At 35.1% G+C, this 18,447-nt stretch overlaps 1 long non-coding RNA gene across 1 annotated transcript; it reads left to right on the forward strand.

Annotated features, from left to right (window-relative positions):
• Positions 1-760: 760 nt before the first annotated feature.
• On the forward strand, positions 761-18,123 carry LOC121752056. The gene is made up of 28 exons (XR_006040239.1): positions 761-1,154; positions 1,696-1,811; positions 2,376-2,536; positions 2,673-2,897; positions 3,034-3,147; positions 3,221-3,335; positions 5,723-5,920; positions 6,074-6,334; positions 6,422-6,542; positions 7,144-7,251; positions 8,208-8,305; positions 8,690-8,792; positions 8,883-8,947; positions 9,682-10,180; positions 10,773-12,069; positions 12,205-12,318; positions 12,393-12,477; positions 12,938-13,011; positions 13,148-13,188; positions 13,364-13,524; positions 13,672-13,767; positions 14,207-15,180; positions 15,271-15,465; positions 15,601-15,714; positions 15,789-15,873; positions 16,917-17,076; positions 17,223-17,284; positions 17,860-18,123. It is a non-coding gene; the product is annotated as an uncharacterized LOC121752056 (long non-coding RNA).
• The last annotated feature ends 324 nt before the right edge of the window (positions 18,124-18,447 follow it).

The raw sequence follows: 18,447 nt of genomic DNA on the forward strand, positions 1-18,447 counted from the left end.
GGTAAGGAAGTCTAGAATTTTGTTCATCTGTTGAATTTCCTTTGTATTTAAAGCTGTTTCCATTGCCAAAGCAAATGCAAAGATATTTTTCTTCAATTTGTTGTGTCAATTAATTGATTTCTAGAGAAAAACTGTGGAGTTATTTTTTCCATGGTATATCATGGTGATATAATTGATAAAGAGATTTGTCCGATGTAAATTAGGACATATTGAATGCTTGAGGATCCGGGATATGAATCTCGTGGGATCGAATATAACAAAGTTTTAATAATATATATAATATTGTATTTAAAAATTATTAAAATAATAAAATTTAAATAGTTCTATTTTTATGGTACATTTCTAAGAGATTTCATATCTACAAATTACTCCGTATAAAATTGTTGAAGTAAAATCATGGGTTTTAATAATTTAAATATTTATTTATAAATTTATATTTAATTTTAAATAATAATTTATTGGTTATTTATCAATAATTTGAATAAAAAAGAATTGAAGTAAAATCATTGGTTTTAAATTATTTTTTATAAATTGATATTTAGATATTTTAAATAATAATTTCTTGGTTATTATCAATAATTTGAATAAAATAGAATCACAATGGATTGGCCATTAAAAAAAATGAAAATTATGTATAGAATTAGAAGGGGAATGGCCATTAAATAACAATCAAACCAATTTATTTATTCAATTAAATCAGTCAACTTTTTAAGTGAGCCCTCGATTTGGAAAAAAGGAAGAAACGGTTGTCTTCCTCGACTCATTTAGTGAGCCCTCGATTTGAAAAAAAAGGAAGAACAACGGTTGTCTTCCTCGATTCTAAAAAAGAACCAGATCTGAACTTTTCTGCCTCCGGACTTCCCCATATTCCTTCTCTATTCTTCACAATGATTTTTCTTATTCCTCTCTTGTTTACCTTCAAATACTGAAGGATTCGGAGGGGGTGGACCTTCCGTGGGGTCGGAGGTCAAAGGTCGATTATTCAAGTTTTCCGGCAATGCTCGGTGGCTGGCGGTGGGGTCGGCCGACCCCACGAGACCCCACCTGGGTCCGTCAGTGATTATAGTCCGAGTAGAATGGAGAGTCAACCCGCACAGAGAAGCCTCTCGCTAAACCTCCGCCGCCGTTCCTCTCAACAGCCACCACGTCTTCAGGTAATCAGTTTGTATTTTCTTTTTTTTCTTTGTATAGTTTAGGTCAATTTGTTCATCATTTTGGGGTTTGTGTTTTAAAAGGATTGATTATGTTTTTGCTTAGTTTACATGGTTGAGGTCAGTGTGGCTGAGGGCTGCTGAATCCATAGTAGCATCACCTAATTTAGTATTGTTACATTTTGCATTTAGAGTTGATTTTGAGAAGAAGAAAGGTTGAGTTTGACCAATGAACACAACAAGATCCCCTCTTCTACTTGTAATTACTAATATAAGGGGAGCATCTTTATCTAAATGAGTAGGGCTGTACCTAGTAGTGCTGCCTTGAGCATTTTCTTTGTGTTGGATAAAGTCCGTCCAATTTTGAGAAGTAAATGATTTTGTGGGCTAATTTGTTAATCCTTGTTCGAATGAGTCTGGCTAGTGGCTAAATTTGCCTAGTTTCTTTCTCAGCTCTTAGAGTGTGACCTGTTCGATTAGAATATGGTCTGTGCTTCTCCTTGGTGAAATCTGATTTTTTTTCATCATCTTTCTGCATTGATAGATGTTCAGGCCAATCTGATCAAATTCTGGATTGTTTAATTGCATAGCCAGTGAAATAACCACACCAGCCGGTGAATATGGATTACAAGACCTATTAATACACCAGCCTGTGAAAAGGTTGTGAAAATGAATTTATGCTGCTTCTAAACAAGACCAAGTGCATTTCTTATATTTCCGTCTTTTACTCTCTCTCTTTGATATGTTTCTGGAAGAAAAGTTAATTAAGGCTTTCTTGTGACTTTTGTTTCACTGGTAGGTTTCATGATTTAGTTTAAATAAACTTGGAAGCCTTGATCAAGATTAAAGAAATACATAGGCCATGCATGTTTCCGTGTCGTGTAATCATTGATGCCTATCATGTCTGAAAAACATACGTACTTTTAACCAACTGGATGATGAAGTTCCTTCCAGTGTATACTAAGTGGGTCCTAAATGGTAAGGCCACATGATTTACAGTGTGGAGAGTTACAATGGTCTCTTGATATTTTCTCTGTGCTGAACGTGGATTCTATTGATGTTTTTTCGGTTGAGTGGGATTTACTTATTAGAGCAATAATACTAGCAAATAACTGATAAAAATTTATTTAAAGTGTTGTGTTAATTTAGTCCATTGTGTATGGGTTTGGAATTCATATTGTTTGTATTTTGTCCTTGTTGCATTGTAACTTTGTTTACATGCAGTCCAAACGATTGATGGGGAAACAGATAAACATATTTCTGTTTGGAGAAAGCACAGAGACAGTGTTGTGCCACTTTTTCTTATGCTAGCCTTTATGCGCAAGGTCAAATGAGCTCTTTGTGCTAAGCCAGGCCACTTATCACATTCACAACGAGTTTATGAGGTGATTCTTTGACAAATTCTAGGACATCTAGTTGATTCACGTGGCCAGATATATAGTCTCTAGTTCATCTTTGTGATCTTTATTTGTATCTCATTTAATTTTGTCATTTTATTTGCAATATTTTTCTGTTTTCTAGGCCAGAATCGGTGCACCCACCCAGAGCTCAAATGCATTTCCACTCCTCCCCCCCCCCGCTTAGTCAGGAGGTGGATTTTCCAGGATATTTGCATCTCTACTTCTGACCAAATAAGTGGTAGCATTTACTCATCTGGCCTTGTTAGCATTGGAATTGGTGCTATGCCCCAGACACGGAAATTGGCTGACGATATAGAACCTGTTGGATCCCAGATTCCCATACAAGGTTAGTTTCATTTATGATTTCTTTTGATTTTCATATCATTTATTAATTATTAGTTGTTGTTTTCCTATGAGTAAACCCTGCGAGCAACAAAAACAAAAAGTAATCAAATTAGTGAAATTATGGTAATCGTTTTCAGTTCCTTCATCTCACATTTCAATTGGCGATGGTCCACAAACGCTGAAAACGACATCATTTCTTCAGTCTCTCATGCTTTGGCCAGCTACTGATGGAACCTTCCAGTTATGCAAAAGTGAGTACATTCTGTTACATATCAGCCATTGTTTGCTTGTGCAATTTTTTACCTGTGCACTTTATTAATGTAGGAACCTGGAAATGCTGATCCTACTAATGCAGCTCTGTTTTCTGAGCATCCTGGGACAAAAGCCACTTATAACCTTTGGTGATGCATTAGATATGTACCATACCATCTCAGAGAAGGTATATATTCTATGTGCCATAACTCTTTAAATGTCAGTTACTTAAATCTAGTGCCCAAAAAATTGCCTCGCTTATGGTTGGACGGAGGGAATACAAAATTACAAACTATAGCTATAAGTTTATTTTACTATTATCTTAGTTGGTATCCTCCAATATGTTGATGTCAACTTATTATGTGGTATTTTTTTCTTTCTAAAATGACATGGTGGATTGAGCCTAAAACTTTTAGAATGCTGACTTTTCCAACTCTTGATATGATCATGCGTTTTACCTAGACTTCAATTGAAGAATCCACATCAACATGGTATGAATGTTAGATAATGAGCTAATTACATGTCTAAAGCTGCATTAGTTTGCATCATGGGCATTAGATTCCTATGTAGGTGAATTACTAATTATATAACTGTTTGCAAAGAACCGAGCTTAAGCAGATTGTTCTTGCTTTGCTCAAAGTGCGCACTAATTCTCCAATGATGCATTGTATAATTTCATATGCTGGCCTTGGTTTAGATGTGTGAATGATGTCAATCCTACATTGAATGTAAAATTAATGTTCAAAATGTATTTATTATTTTGTTAAGATTTATATGTTTTTCCTTGTTATTAGAATGAGTTGTTTGGATGATAAAACCTCATTTTCATATAATTCTACATAAGCGTGCCTGCATTAGATAATGAAGCACTAGTATGAATGAAGCACTAGTATGAATAGCAGCTGCCAAAAAGGTTACAAATTCTGTTGGATTCTTTATCTAGAACTTGCTGTCCAACATATTAGGTTGCATTTAAGTTGATACTTTTGAATATGCACTTATTTGTTACTTGTTGTGCTTCATTTCTTTATTTTTATTTATCAGCTGATTTATATAATTGAATTTGTTTGTTTTGTATTTGCTGTGTAGGAGTTGAGGATGAGCTAACTTCTAAAGGGGTTATTAGTGTAGACTTCATTTTTCTCAAGGGTTGATCTGCAAACTTAGTTGTTGCTTACTAACTTCTGGAGTCCTAGTTTTCCCATGCTTCAAATAAGTGATAACAGTGTTCTTTGTTGTCCGATTTCTTGAGCTAAGGAGAGAGAACTATTCCGGTTTTGAAAAATTAATTGAAAAAGTCATAGGGCCGATCGACTGAATGAGAGCTTTATGAGTTGCAATCTTGTTGATATTGGTGCATAAAAATGATTTAGGCAATAGGAATAAAAGCCTCATATCCAAATTATCACATGCCTGACCCTGCATAAAACCCCTAGTGAGCCAGTTTGAGCCCAAAAGCCCAATTTCTTTGTTGAAAATTTTAAAGTCACTATATCAGCTTACCTATTATATCCATTTGTTGGCCTATATTTTCTTCCCTAGTCACCAAAATTAAAGTGCTAGCACATCCTTGGGAGGGTATTATGGTGGCAAGATAAAGATGGAAGTTTTGGACCATTCATTGGTGGTATTCATTTGTACTGAGATACAAGGTGAGTGAAAAGCTGTAACTTCAAACGAAAATAGAATCAAAAGGCAGCCTTTCGTGTTTAGAAAAAAGCCAAGGCTAGAAAAAAAAAGAAAAAAGGCAGCCTTTCATGAGTAAAAAAAAAGCCAAGGCTAGAAAAAAATATATAAAAAGGCAGCCTTTCATGTGTAAAAAAAAGCCAAGGCTAGAAAAAAAATAAATAAAAAGGCAGTCTTTCTTGAGTAAAAAAAAAGCCAAGGCTAGAAAAAAAATAAATAAAAAGGCAGCCTTCTTGAGTAAAAAAAAGCCAAGGCTTGAAAAAAAATATTGAGCGAAAAATAGAAATGATAAAAGAATGCTCAAAAGAATAAGTTGACATGGTTAGATGGTCGAAAAATCTCATGTTTGGGGTGTTGAGCTGTGAGAAATTTGTACGCATTGACTGAGATGTGAAATATGTTGTGATGGATGTGCTAGTATTTTAATAATGGTGGTAAGCTACTTAACCATATATTATCCCACCTTTACCAAAAGCCCCATTACATCCCAATGAATAAGACCTTTTCATTTATGCATCATATTGACTTGTGAGCGATGAATTTTGCTTGAATTTGGGAGAAAGATCTTATGTGCTTAAAATAAAGAATAGCCGGAAGAACTTCTCTTTAGGAATTAGTGACGATGGTTTGAGACTCCCAAGACACAACTCGAACTTATATTGAAGCATGGGATGCCTAGGTCTTAGGGAATTAGTTCGTGTACAATTCTTGTTCGAAAGTTTTACCCGCGAGTGAATTCATGGTCGACCTAATTTCCCTACTGATTCGTTGGTGTGACTTGAAGGAGAGGATTATCTAATATCTTACAACTGTGCTTTATTGTCTAACTTGCTCGAGGGTGTTTGATATGAGTGGGTAATTGTCTAACTTGTTCCTCGGAGTATACAGTGGAATGGAGGGTAGCGTATTACTGCTCGAAGTCAGTTTTGACCACTTCGATATTAAGTGTCTCTCAGTTCATACTAAAGCCATCAATGAGGAACTACTGCAAAAACTTTCTGATGCTCTACATTTTTCGCTACGTGATAAAATTGGAGTTGGTCTTGCTGGGTCCAAAATCTGAAGATCACGATACCAGGATGTGTGGTTAGTCATTCTCTTCGTTGTACATACATTTAGATATAATTTTTTGTTTAGTTGTAGGAAGTGGAATGCATACAACAATTTATTATTTTTATTTCCTTGGATTCTTTCTACATGTTCCACTAAACCTGTAACCCTTTTCTTGTCTGTATGTAGGAAATAATTTCAGTTTGAGTCAGATTAAAGAGCTGTGTGCCAATCCTATTGTATTTGAGGCGACTGAGATAATTCAACATATTCTCGTGTTACTCTTAGTTGATCTGAAGGGCCTCTCTAAGCATTCAGATTCATTCTTGCAAATGTTATCTCTTGTGCAACTAAGGTGCTTTCTGTGATAGTTCCTCGTGCAAAAATAGACTAGAATTTCTTAGTCGATCTGAAGGCCGAAGCCCAACTACGTGGAAATCACTTCTTCAGGTGCTTTCAGTGATACTGCCTGGTACATAAATAGACGAGAATTTATTTTAGAAACTAATTTTTTACCTTTATGCTTGTTTATATTAGCGTTGTTAAAAACGCGCCGCACTTGGGTGAGCAAGATCTGGGGGCGGCGGCCCGGTGGGGGCAAGTCGTGGGGCGGCAGGGGGCGACTGAGTTCTTAACTTAGAAGAAGCGGGGGGAAAGAGTAAGCCTTCTTTGCTTAATCTTCTTCTTCTTGGTTGTAGCGCCTATAGTTTTGGGTATTATATTGTGCATGGTGATTTCCTACTTTTTCTAATCCACTTTTTGCTACCTTGCATCTATAATTAATATATACTACCTATTATCTATTTTTTTTGTGTCATATGCCGTGTACATAAATGTGCTATATTAGTATTTCTTTGATATATAAACCCCATTCATTGTCAAATCTTGACATCTTAATATACCTGTTAAAATGTTTCACAGGCTCTTTCCCAAGGACCCTACTAGATATGTTTCTTTTTTACTTTGGCATTTGGTTTGCTGTACTTGCATCTAAAAAAGAAATCATGGGCCTTGGAAGCTGGATGAGCACTCAATTAGTGTCAAATATAGATGCTTTCTATGAAGTTAGTGTTTTCTCTTTTTTAAAATCCCTCCCTATCCTATTAAGATCCCCAGGACACAAAGAAAGCAAGTTAATGTCTGTTGTTGTGTAAAGAAATCATTATGTGAGACTAATTTTAGAATTTGCATCTGCCAGTGCCATCTTATGGTATGTTATGATTGTAATTTCATGCTCCGGTTTATGTGCATGCCTCCAGGAATAGATCAAGTTTCTGAAAGATGTTCAGGACCTCTCTCCTAGTCACATTCAACCTTTGGGTTCACTTTTGAATATCTTTGTGGAAGCTTGTCCCACTATTTTAAAGGTATTGCGACACACATTTTCATCACTTTTGAATACCTTGTTGGAAGCTTGTCCCACTATTTAAATGAACACGTCATTGGATGATTCTTGCTTGTAAGAGATCAGTATTTCAAAGTTCTATGTGTCGAATTTTATGGCCAAATACTGATGCTAGATATGATGGAGATTGCCTCTAGCATTTTAGCATTTCGTTAGTAAATGCATAACAGTCTATATACGAGTATATGTTTGCTAATCTTTTGAGGAATACAATTTTTTTTCAAAGTACCCTGAAAGGAAGCAGTACTTTTTGGTTAGATCTTATATACTTATTGTTCTAAATGTTTTTTCTGGTATGAATCTGGGCATGAAATTATTGAATCCACAGTCTGGTTTTGTTGTTGGGTTTGTCATGATGTTTAGCCAAAATTTCATATACTATATATATTGTGACATGTTGTGCCTCTTAGGCTATGATTTCTTTTTCTTATGTATGGTGTTGGATTGACTTAAGCATGAAGTAGCAGGTTCAAAATTTTGAAGTCGATTTCATTGTATGAGAACTTCCAAGAAAACTAAAAATTATGCTATCATAGCAGAGGAGTCATATGTGAGCACTTCCAAGAAAACTAAAAATTATCTCTGATGGTTTTCTATTTATTACATTAACTCTCCACTTCCTCTGATCTTTCTCATGATTTTAATATTTCCTGCGATGCCAGAATGTAAACAGCTTGTTACCACTTCTATGGCTCGTGACTCCAAAAATCATATAAGCTCATGTAGGAAAATCAAATTAATGATTGGACATATGATACATATTGGAGAAGTTTCCTACATTGCTTAACTTTACAAACAATTTTCCTGCAGTAAATAATTTAATTACTCTTTCCGATTCGTTGATGCTGAAGGGTCCTTTTTTCAGTAGTGTATATAACAATGTAAATACTAAAGAAGTTATGTGATTTTAAATGGCAGGACTAAGCCATGGAGCCTGATGAGAAACTTATACTAAATGCAACACAATTGATGGTATCAAGGTTGGCAGGAAGTCTTTTGCTAATGTAACCTTTAAGGTATAGATAACCTTTGCTTTATTACTTTCCTGTGTTAAATGTTAATGATCTTGTGAATTTGTCAAAACATCACTTTATATACCATGCGTGTTGATTGAAGAGGCCCTTACAATATATTTAGGAACCTTTACTTGGTTCGTTATCAAGTGAGCTTAGAAGGTCAGTTGACACCGATGAATGGAATCCATCCACTGATACACATCTTCCTCGATTGATAATCATTCTGGAAATGTTGTGATACACTTCAAATTTTAAATATTATTCCAGCATTTGTGTTTGTCTACGACAGTTAGATCAACTATCAGGAGACCAAATTTGCTTTAGATTGCAAACTTGAGAGTTTGCTCGTACTGCTCATCTAAATTTTTCTATTGTTCATTCCAGGTTGAGTCTAAGGCTGCGTAGCAAGCATAACTCGGTCACGTGTTGAGAGCGCTACTTCAGTGTTGATAAGTTCTAGAGATGTCCCCTGTTCTTTAACAGTAAGGTGTTATAGCTGTAACCACTACTCGTAGGAATTTTATGCTAGTACACTTTGATCAATCTCTTTGTAGGGACTAATCACAGAGTTGTCCAGGTTCTCGCTTCCGGTATAGGGGTGTGATCATGGCACGACTGCTTACTTGCTTTTTACCCAAACATGTAAGTATTTGATTTGCCTTAACATTTTCTTGTCCTTCACATTGGGGTGTGGGTATATGCGTGCATTCTTCTTTTTGTGGTTATAATTTATCCTATTTGTGTGTGCATGCAAGGTTTTCTCTCTATTGATTGTTACCAGATACAGTTTTTATGGGTTATTTGTGTACACTTAGTTTCTCTCAAGAGTTGGAGAACTAAGATTCCCTAATTTCAAACACCTAACTTAGTAGTATTTTAATAATATGTGAAAATGAACAATACATGCTGCTGAACAAGACCAAGTACATATCTTATATTTTCTATGGTGTCTTGATATATTCTTTGTGGTGAACGTGGAGTCTGTTGATGTTTTCACCGATGAATGGGATTTACTTATTAAAGCAATAATACAAGCAAATAACTAATATTAAAAATATGGTAAAGGCTTGTGTTAATTTAGTACATTGTGTATGGGTTTAGAATTCATATTGCTTGTAGTTTGTCCTTGTTTCATTTTTAACCTTGTTTACATGCAGTCCAAATCAGTGATGGGGAAATAGATCATCAATTTTCTACTAGGGGTGCCACTTTTTTTTTATGCTTGCCTTTATGTGCCAGGTCAAATGATACCTTTGTCCTAATCTAGGACACCTGTCACATTCACAACCTTCCATATGTTGTGCTTAATTTCTTTATTTATATTCGCCAGCTGATTTGTATAACTGATTTTGTTTGTTTTTGTGTTTGTATTGTAGGAGCTAAGTAGGAGCTAACTTCTAAATGAGGCAAGACGAGAGAAGAAATAACTAACCCCCATCACCTAACTTCTAAAGCAAACAAGGGAGTATTTTGTGTCCGCTCACATTTTCTCGTCCTTCACATAAAGGGCAATGTTAATATTAAGATTTGGGGTTAGGGTCTTTGTGCATTTTGATTATGTGGCTGTAAATAATTTGATTAATTTCTCTCTGATTTGTTGATTCTGAATTTTCCTTTTTCAGCAGTGTATATAACAATGTGAATACTAAAGAAGTTATGTGTTTTTAAGTGGCAGGACTATGCCACGGAGCCTGATGTGAATTGATTCTGAAGTTTCCTTTTTCAGCAGTGTATATAACAATGTGAATACTAAAGAAGTTATGTGTTTTTAAGAGGCAGGACTATGCCACGGAGCCTGATGAGAAACTTATACAAAATGCAACACATTTGATGGTAGCAAGGTTGGCAGGAAGTCTTGGTAATGTAACCTGTAAGGTATAGATAACCTTTGCATTATTACTTTCTTGTATATTAAATGTTAATGATCTTGTGAATTGTCAGAAAATCACTTTTTATAACTTGTGTACTGATTGGAAAGGCCTTTACATCACAGTTAGGAACCTTAACGCGGTTGAATATCAAGCCAACTCAGAAGGTCACTTTAGGGCTTGGCCATAGCAAGTGATCTTCTAGATCAGCCATTTCAGCTGGTGGTTAATGATAATCTCCTTTCCATCAATGCGTCTTGATTTCCATAATAACTATTAAAAATAAAACAAGAGATACGAATAAAGACTTGTTAGAATCAACCAAACTAATTGGTTTTAATTAGAAATACCATATGACTTAGCAGGAATCACGATCAGAGTTGATACCGATGAATGGAATCCCTCCACTGATACAAATCTTCCTCGATTGATAACCGCTCTGGAAATGTTGTGATACACTAAAAATTTTAAATATTATTCCAACGTTTTTTGTTTTTCTACAACAGTTAGATCAGCTATCGAGGGACCAAATTTGCTTTGGATTGTGTACTTGAGTTTGCTCTTACTGCGCATTTAATTTCTGCTTATGTTCATTCCAGGTTGAGTGTAAAGCTGCGTAGCAAGCAGAACTCGGTCCCGTGTTGATAGCTCTACCTCAGTGTTGATCAAGTTCCAGAGATGTCCCCTGTTCTTCAGCAGTGAGGTGTTATAGCTGTAACCACTACTCGTAGGATTTTTATGCTAATACACTTTGAGCACACAGTTTTGTAGGGACTAACCCGGAGTTGTCCTGATTCTCACTTCTGGTATAGGGGGGCACCACCCCTTACTTGCTTTCTACGTAAACAAGGAAGTATTCTATCTCCCTTTACATTTTCTTGTCCTTCACATTGAGGCTAATGTTTAGAATAGTTTTGAGGTGTGGGTGTTTGCGTGCATTCTTTTTTTGTGGTTGTAATTTATCCTATTTGTGTTTGTATGCAAGATTTTCTCTATTGATTTTCACCATAAATACTCTTTTATGGGTTATTAGTGTAGACTAGTTTCTCTCGAGGGTTGGAGAACTAAGATTCCCTAATTTAAAACACCTAACTTATTAATATTTTAATATGTGAAAATGAATTTGTGCTGCTGAACAAGACACGCTGCCGAACAAGACCAAGTACATATCTTATAGTATTTTCTCTGGTCTCTTGATATTTTCTCTCTGGTGAACGTGGAGTCTGTTGATGTTTTTTTCGATAAATGGGATTTACTTTTTAAAGCAATAATACTAGCAAATAACTGATATAAAAAATTTGGTAAAAGATTGTGTTAATTTAATCCATTGTCTATGGGTTTGGGATTCATATTGTTTCTATTTTGCCCTTGTTGCATTTTAACCTTGTATACATGCAGTCCAAACCATTGATGGGAAACAGATACAACTTTCTATTAGGAGAAAGTATAGAGAATGTTGTGCAACTATTTTTTATGCTAGCCTTTATGTACAAGGTCAAATGAGCCTTTTGTCCTAAGCTAGACCTGTCATATTTACAACAAAGAGTTTATGAGGTTATTCTCTGACAAATTCTAGGACATCTAAGTTGATTCAGGTGGTCAGGTACATATTATGATATTATTTATTTTCATCTTTGTGATCTTTATTTGTGTCTCATTTCATTTTTTTCATTTGGTTGTATCATTTTGCTCGTTTTCCAGGCAAGAATCGATCCATCCAGAGCTCAAATGCATTTCCAGTTTCACCCTCCGCTTCATCAGTAGGTGGATTTTCCTATCAATTTGCATCTCTACTTCTGACGAAATGAGTGTTAGCACTGGAATTGGTGCTATGCCCCACACACCCGAAACTGGCTCTGACGAGATAGAACCTGTTGGATCCCCGATACCTCCAAGGTTTGTTTAGTTTATGGTTTCTTTTGATTTTCTATCATTTCTTAATTATTAGTAGTTGTTTTCGTATGAGTAAACCCTGCGAGCAACAAGAACAAAATTAAATCAAATTAGTAAAATTATAGTGATCGTTTTCAGTTCCTTCTTCTCACATTCAATTGGCGATGGTCCACAAACTCCTGAAAATGACATCATTCCTTCATTCCCTCCTGCTTTGGCCAGTTATTGATGAAACCTTTCAGTTATGCAAACGTGAGTACATTCGGTTTATATATCAACAATTATTTGCTTGTGCACTTTTTGACCTGTAAACTCTATTAATGCAGGAACCTGGAAATGCTGCACATCATACTAATGAAACTCTGTCTGCCGAGCATCCTGGGACAAATGTACCATACTATCTCAGAGAAGGTATATATACTATTCGCCTTAACTCTTTAAATATCAATTTCTTAAAATCTCGTGCCCAAAAAATTGCCTCGCTTATGGTTGGACGGAGGGAGTACAAAATTATAAACTATAGCTATAAGTTTATTTTACTATTATCTTAGTTGGTATCCTCCAATATATTGATGTCAACATATTATGTTGTTTTCCTTTTTCTTAAAGACATGGTGGATTGAGCATAAAACTTTTAGAATGCTGACTTTTCCAACTCTTGATTTGATCATGCGTTTTGTCTAGACTTCAATTGTAGAATCCACAATCAACAAAGTATGAATGATATGTAATGAGCTAATTACTTGTCTAATGCTGCATTGGTTTGCATCATGGACATTAGATTCCTATGTAGGTAAATTATTGCTGTTTGCAAAGAACCGAGCTTAAGCAGATTGTTCTTGAGTTGCTCTAAATATGCACTTATTCTCAGGACAATATTTCCGAAGATGCACCATATAATTTCATAGGCTGGGCTTGGTCTAGAAGTGGGAATGATCCTACATGGTATGCAAAATTTATGTGCAAAATTTATTTATTATGTTGTTTAGATTGATAATGTTTTTCCTTAGATATTAGAATGAGTTATTTTGATGATACAATCTCATTTTTATATGTTTAAACATATGTTTGCCTGCTTTAGATAATGATGAAGCACAAGTCCGAATAGCAGCTGCTGAAAAGGTTACAAATTCTGTCGGATTCTTTGTCTAGAACTTGCTGTCCAACATATTTGGTTGTTTTCTAGTTGATACTTTTGAATATGCACTTTAAGTATTTGTTGTGCTTAATTTATTTATTAATATTCACAAGCTGATTTGTATAACTGATTTTGTTTGTTTCTGTGTTTGTATTGTAGGAGCTAAGGAGGAGTTAACTTCTAAATGAGGCAAGATGATAGAAGAAATACCTAACCCCCATCACCTAACTTTTAACGCAAACAAAGGGAGTATTTTGTTTTCGCTCACATTCATTTTCTTGTCCTTCACAAAAAGGACAATGTTAAGATTAAGATTTGGGGTAAGGGTGTTTGTGTGCATGCTAGATTATGTAGTTGTAAATAATTTGATTAATTTCTCTCCGATTTGTTAATTCTGAAGTTTCCATTTTTCAGTAGTGTATATAACAATGTGAATACTGAAGAAATTATGTGTTTTTAAATGGCAGGACTATGCCACAGATCCTGATGAGAAACTTATACGAAATGCAACACATTTGATGGTAGCAAGGTTGGCAGGAAGTCTTGGTAATGTAACCTGTAAGGTATTGATAACCTTTGCATTATTAGTTTCTTGTATAATAAGTATTAGCAAGTGATCTTCTAGACAGCTGGTGACTAATGATAATCTCCTTTCCATCTTAGCAAGTGATTTCCATAATAACTATTAAAAATAAAACAAGAGATACGAATAAAGACTTGTTAGAATCAACCAAACTAATTGGTTATAATTAGAAACACTATACGACTTAGCAGGAATCACAATCAGAGTTGACACTGATGAATGGAATCCATCCACTGATACAAATCTTCCTAAATTGTTAACCGCTCTGGAAATGTTGTGATACACTAAAAATTTTAAATATTATTCCAACATTTTTGTTTTTCTACAACAGTTAGCTATCGAGGGACCAAATTTGCTTTGGACTGTGTACTTGAGTTTGCTCGTACTGCTCATCTAATTTCTGCTTATGTTCATTCCAGGTTGAGTGTAAAGCTGCGTAGCAAGCAGAACTCGGTCCCATGTTGATAGCTCTACTTCAGTGTTGATCAAGTTCCAGAGATGTCCCCTGTTCTTCAGCAGTGAGGTGTTATAGCTGTAACCACTACTCGTAGGATTTTTATGCTAGTACATTTTGAGCACACAGTTTTGTAGGGACTAACCCGGAGTTGTCCTAGTTCTCACTTCTGGTATAGGGGGGCACCACCCCTTACTTGCTTTCTACGTAAACAAGGAAGTATTCTATCTCCCTTTACATTTTCTTGTCCTTCACATTGAGGCTAATGTTTAGAATAGTTTTGAGGTGTGGGTGTTTGCGTGCATTCTTTTTTTTGTGGTTGTAATTTATCCTATTTGTGTGTGTATGCAAGGTTTTTTCTATTGATTTTCACCATAAATACTCTTTTATGGGTTATTAGTGTAGACTAGTTTCTCTCAAGGGTTGGAGAACTAAGATTCCCTAATTTAAAAACCTAACTTATTAATATTTTAATATGTGAAAATAAATTTGTGCTGCTGAACAAGACACGCTGCCGAACAAGACCAAGTACATATCTTATAGTATTTTCTATGGTCTCTTGATATTTTCTCTCTGGTGAATGTAGAGTCTGTTGATGTTTTTTCCGATAAATGGGATTTACTTTTTAAAGCAATAATAGTAGCAAATAACTGATATAAAAATTTGGTAAAAGATTGTATTAATTTAATCCATTGTCTATGGGTTTGGGATTCATATTGTTTTTATTTTGCCCTTGTTGCATTTTAACCTTGTATACATGCAGTCCAAACCATTGATGGGAAACAGATCAACAACATTCTATTAGGAGAAAGTATAGAGAATGCTGTGCAACTATTTTTTATGCTAGCCTTTATGTACAAGGTCAAATGAGCCAACAACCAGTTTATGAGGTTATTCTCTGACAAATTCTTGGACATCTAAGTTGATTCAGGTGGTCGGGTACATATTATCTATTTTCATCTTTGTGATCTTTATTTGTGTCTCATTTCATTTTTTTCATTTAGTTGTATCATTTTGCTCGTTTTCCAGGTAAGAATCGATCCATCCAGAGCTCAAATGCATTTCCAATTTGACCCTCCGCTTCATCGGTAGGTGGATTTTCCTATCAATTTGCATCTCTACTTCTGACGAAATGAGTGTTAGCACTGGAATTGGTGCTATGCCCCACACACCCGAAATTGGATCTGATGAGATAGAACCTGTTGGATCCCCGATACCTCCAAGGTTTGTTTAGTTTATGGTTTCTTTTGATTTTCTATCATTTCTTAATTATTAGTAGTTGTTTTCAAATGAGTAAACCCTGCGAGCAACAAGAACAAAATTAAATCAAATTAGTAAAATTATGGTGATCGTTTTCAGTTCCTTCATCTCACATTCAATTGGCGATGGTCCACAAACTCCAGAAAATGACATCATTCCTTCATTCCCTCCTGCTTTGGCCAGTTATTGATGAAACCTTTCAGTTATGCAAACGTGAGTACATTCGGGTTATATATCAACAATTATTTGCTTGTGCACTTTTTGACCTGTAAACTCTATTAATGCAGGAACCTGGAAATGCTGCACATCATACTAATGAAACTCTGTCTGCCGAGCATCCTGGGACAAATGTACCATACTATCTCAGAGAAGGTATATATACTATTCGCCTTAACTCTTTAAATATCAATTTCTTAAAATCTCGTGCCCAAAAAATTGCCTCGCTTATGGTTGGACGGAGGGAGTACAAAATTACAAACTATAGCTATAAGTTTATTTTACTATTATCTTAGTTGGTATCCTCCAATATATTGATGTCAACATATTATGTTGTTTTCCTTTTCTTAAAGACATGGTGGATTGAGCATAAAACTTTTAGAATGCTGACTTTTCCAACTCTTGATTTGATCATGCGTTTTGTCTAGACTTCAATTGTAGAATCCACATCCAACAAAGTATGAATGATATGTAATGAGCAAATTACTTGTCTAATGCTGCATTGGTTTGCATCATGGACATTAGATTCCTATGTAGGTAAATTATTGTTGTTTGCAAAGAACCGAGCTTATGCAGATTGTTCTTGAGTTGCTCAAAATATGCACTTATTCCTAGGACAATATTTCCGATGATGCACCATATAATTTCATAGGCTGGGCTTGGTCTAGAAGTGGGAATGATCGTACATGGTAAATTATTGCTGTTTGCAAAGAACCGAGCTTAAGCAGATTGTTCTTGAGTTGCTCAAAATACGCACTTATTCCTAGGACAATATTTCCGATGATGCACCATATAATTTCATTGGGTGGGCTTGGTCTAGAAGTGGGAATGATCCTACATGGTATGTAAAATTTATGTGCAAAATATATTTATTATGTTGTTTAGATTGATAATGTTTTTCCTTAGATATTAGAATGAGTTATTTTGATTGTACAATCTCATTTTTATATGTTTAAACATATGTTTGCCTGCTTTAGATAATGAAGCACAAGTCCGAATAGCAGCTGCTGAAAAGGTTACAAATTCTGTCGGATTCTTTGTCTAGAACTTGTTGTCCAGCATATTTGGTTGTTTTTAAGTTGATACTTTTGAATATGCACTTTAAGTATTTGTTGCATTTGTTGTGCTCAATTTATTTATTAATATTCACAAGCTGATTTGTATAACTGATTTTGTTTGTTTCTGTGTTTGTATTTTAGGAGCTAAGGAGGAGTTAACTTCTAAATGAGGCAAGATGAGAGAAGAAATACCTAACCCCCATCACCTAACTTTCAACGCAAACAAGGGAGTATTTTGTTTTCGCTCACATTCATTTTCTTGTCCTTCACAAAAAGGACAATGTTAAGATTAAGATTTGGGGTAAGGGTGTTTGTGTGCATGCTTGATTATGTAGTTGTAAATAATTTGGTTAATTTCTCTCCGATTTGTTAATTCTGAAGTTTCCATTTTCAGTAGTGTATATAACAATGTGAATACTGAAGAAATTATGTGTTTTTAAATGGCAGGACTATGCCACAGATCCTGATGAGAAACTTATACGAAATGCAACACATTTGATGGTAGCAAGGTTGGCAGGAAGTCTTTGTAATGTAATCTGTTGTAGTGTAGAGAGCTCTACTTTAATGTTGATCAAGTTCTAGAGATGTCTCATGTTCTTCAGCAGGGAGGTGTTATATGCTAGTGCACTTTGAGCACACACTTTTGTAAGGACTAACCCGGAGTTGTCCTGGTTCTCACTTCTAAGTGTTTCTACGCAAATGTTTTAGCTCATTGATTTTCACCAGAAACACTTTTTTATAGGTTATTAGTGGACTTAGTTTCACCAGAAACACTAAGATCTCCTAATTTAAAACACCTAACTTATTAGTATTTTAGTAATATGTGAAAATGAATTTTGATGATAAAATCTCATTTTAAATGTTTCTACATGTATGCCTGCTTTAGATAATAAAGCACAAGTGTGAATAGTAGTTGCCGAAAAGGTAACAAATTTGGTTGGATTCTTGATCGAGAACTTGCTATCCTGCATATTAGGTTATTAGGTTGTATTTATGTTGATACTGATGAATATGCACCTTTAAGTATTTGTTTACTTATGTTGTATTTCATATGTTGATTTACATAGTTTATTCTGTTTTGTAGGAGTCAAGGAGGTGTTAACTTCTTTGGAGCCAAGATGAGAAAAGAAATACCTAACTTCCCACACAAACAAGAGAGATCTCGCCTATCACATAAAGGGAAATGTTAAGATTCATTTTGGGGGTGTGGGTGTTTGTGTTTGTGTTTGTGTTTGTGTTTGTACCGTGTGCCCTTTGTATTTTGTGTATAGTAATAGTGTAGTGTGCTAGTGTAGAGTGCGCATTGTTTGTATTTTTTATATTGTATGAACCGTGTGTATTTTGTGAATTTGCATGTATCTGTATGTGTTTGTAGTCCATATAATTTTATGTGTGTATGGGTGGGCGTGTGGTATATGTTGTGTGGATTGTGTTTATATTGTAGTTCAATTTGCCATGATACACCGCCATTGCTTCGCTGTGGCAGCTATTTGACAACATTGGTGTTTGGTGCAATTATTTTGTGTGCAAGTACGGTGTGTATTTTGATTAGAGTGTGTGCAGTTTGTGTTTTGAGTATGTGTTTGTATTTTTTGTATATTGTGGGCGTTGTGTAGCGTGGGTGTTTTGTGTATATTATATGTACCACGCGTATTGTGTAGTTGTGTGTATA

Source organism: Salvia splendens, chromosome 10 (genome assembly GCF_004379255.2).
Source record: "Salvia splendens isolate huo1 chromosome 10, SspV2, whole genome shotgun sequence".
Classification (NCBI taxonomy): Eukaryota; Viridiplantae; Streptophyta; class Magnoliopsida; order Lamiales; family Lamiaceae; genus Salvia; species Salvia splendens.